Here is a 3,348-nt window from a genome sequence, read left to right on the forward strand (position 1 = left end):
ACCCTACTCAGCAACCAATGGGTCACAGATGAAATTAAACAAGAAATTCAACAATATCTGCAATTCAATGAAAATTCAAGCACAACTTATCGTAATTTATGGGATACGATGAAAGCAGTTCTCAGAGGAAAATACATAGCTGTGAACTCACACATTAGGAACACACAATGGGAAAAAATAAACACCCCAATCCTGGACCTCCAACTACTAGAAAAGGAAGAGTAAAGCAAACATAGATCCCAAACGCGGGAAGAAATCATAAAGATTAGAGCAGAAATTAATTCAATTGAGATGAAGAAAACAATTCAAAAAATTAACAAAGCAAAAAACTGGTTCTTTGAAAGATTAAATAAAATTCATAAGCCCCTAGTTAATTGCATCAAAAGAGGAAAGAAAAAATTCAAATACAAGCAATAAGGAATGAAAAGGGTGTAATTACCACAAACCCAGTGGAAATTCAGAAGATTATCAGTAGCTACTTTGAGAATCTTTACTCTCACAGAATAGAAGACACAGAAGAAATGGACAGATTCCTAGAGAGGTACAAATTACCAAACCTGAATCGACAACATATAACCACTCTCAATAGCTCAATAAGATCCAATGAAATATGAGATGTAATAAAAAACCTACTGACAAAGAAATATCCAGGTCCAGATGGATTCACAGCTAAATTCTACAAGAAATTTACAAAACATATAATCTCTATACTCCTCAAACTCTTCCATGAAATTGAAAAGGAAGCAATCCTCCCAAAATCATTCCTGGAGGTAAGTATTATACTGATACCAAAACCAGTGAAAGACGCAATTAGAAAGAGAACTACAGGTCAATCTCCCTCATGAAAAAAGATGCCAAAATCCTCAATAAAATCCTAGCAAATAGAATACAGCAAATCATCAAGAAGATCATACACCATGAACAGGTTTTATTCATCCCAGGGATAAAAGGATGGTTCAATTATCAAAAATCTATAAATGCAATATACTATATCAAAAGAGCGAAAACTAAAAACCACATGATCATCTCCATTGATACATAAAAGGTATGTGACAAAGTCCAAAACTCATTCATGTTCAAAGTCCTACATAAATTGGAATAGATGGCCTCTACTTCAATCTGGTAAAAGCCATTTATGACAACCCAATGGCTAACATAATTCTAAATGGGGAAAAACTGAAATCCTTTACTCTTAGATCTGGAACAAGACAAGGGTGTCCTCTATCACCACTCCTATTCAATGTAGATCTGGAATCATTAGCTATAGCCATTAGACAACAGAAAGAAATAAAAAAATAAGAATAGGTAAAGAAGAAGTTAAAATATCATTATTTGCAGACAACATCATATTTCACTTGGAAGACCAAAAAAACTCCACCAAGAAACTACTAGAATTAATACAGAAATTCAATACCATAGCAGGATACAAAGTCAATACCCAAAAGTCAATTGCATTTCTCTACATAGATAACAAACACACTGAGTATGAAATTATACAAACAACACCTTTTACAATAGCACCAAGGAAAATGAAATACCTTAGAATCTAACTACAGAAGTCAAAGATCTTCCTGAGGAAAACTACAGTACTCTGAAAAAAGAGTTCGTAGAGGATTTCAAAAAATGGAAAGATATTCCGTGCTTCTGGATAGGAAGAACAAACATTGTGAACATGGCCATACTGCCAAAATTGCTATAGATATTTATTGCAATCCCTATCAAACTAACACGAACATACCTCACAGAGCTAGAGAAATCATTCCTAAAATTTACTTGGAACCAGAAATGACCTAGAATAGCAAAGGCAATCCTGGGCAAAAAAGACAATGCAGGAGGCATTACAATTCCTGACTTGAAATTATACTACAAGGCTACTGTGATAAAATCAGCATGGCAATGGCAACAAAATAGACCTGAGCATCAATGGAATAGATTAGAAGATACTGAAGCCCCTATGAACTCACTCAGCCAACTTATCTTTGACAAAGGGGTGAAACATCCTCACTGGAAGAAATATAGCCTCTTTAACACATGGTGCTGGAAGAACTGGCTCTCTACATGCCAAAATCTCAAACTAGAACAAAGTCTATCACCATGCACTAAGCTGAAGTCAAAATGGATTAAAGATGTAAACTTTAAAACAGAAACACTAAATTTCCCGCAAGAGAAAAAAAGAGGAACTCTTGAAGACACAGGGATAGTCAAAGAGTTCATGAACAAAAATCAAATCATATGGGAAACACTTGAAAGAATTAACAACTTGGGCCTGCTCTTATTGAGAAGTATTTTCATGTCAAAATAAATTACCAACAAAGTGAAAAGACCACCCACAAATTTGAAAAACATCATGACAAAAAGTACTCAAAGGTCTGCTCTCTAGAATTTATAAAGAGCTAAGAAACACTAGGGCCCCAAAATTTAAAGACCCAGTCCCAAAATGTGTATCTGAGATGCACACACACTTCTCAGAGGATGAAATTAAAGAAGAGAATAAATATATGAAAACATGGTCCACATCACTAGCTATCCAGGAAATGCAAATTAAAACCACATTGAGATATCATCTCACCCCAGAAAGAATGGCTATCATAAAGAAATCAAACAACAACAAATGTTGGAGAGGCTGTGGGGAAAAAGGAACCCTTCTCCACTGCTGGTCAGAATGTATAGTGTTGCAACCATTATGGAAATCAGTGTGGAGACTCCTTAGAAAACTTGAACTGGAAATCCCATTTAATCCAGCTATTCCTCTACTGGGAATCTTCCCAGAGGATCTGGAAACATCGTACCGTAGTCATATGTGTGTGCCTATATTTATAGCAGCACAATTTGTGATACCCAAATCTTGGAAACAATCAAGATGCCCATCACCTGAGGAATGGAAGAAAAAGATGTGGTACTTTATGCAATGGACTTTTACTCAGCTATAAAAAAATGATAAACTCGAATCCTTTATAATTAAGTGAATGCTACTTGAAGATATACTCGTAAATGAAATAAGCCAGACACACATGTGTAAATATCATATAGTTTCCCTAGTATAAGAACACAAAAGAAGAAATACGAATAGAAAGTTACAGTACAATTAAAAGGAAAGCAAGGCCAGTCCTAGCCCAGGTCCGGTGAGAGTGCGGAGAGTTTCCTGCTACCCTGCGCCGGCGGGACCAGTCCCAGCCCAGGCGCAGCGTGGGCCAGACCCTCTCCCAGCCCCTAGGGCAGCCCCCCACCACTCCGCAGTGCCTCCCCCACCCCGCCCGCCGAGTACCATTTTATGCCTTGTTCCAGGAGCCCCCAGACCCAGTCCTAGCCCAGGTCCGGTGAGTGTGCGGAGAGTTTCCTGCTACCCTG

Source organism: Octodon degus, unplaced genomic scaffold, assembly GCF_000260255.1.
Source record: "Octodon degus isolate 3935 unplaced genomic scaffold, OctDeg1.0 scaffold00010, whole genome shotgun sequence".
Lineage (NCBI taxonomy): Eukaryota > Metazoa > Chordata > Mammalia > Rodentia > Octodontidae > Octodon > Octodon degus.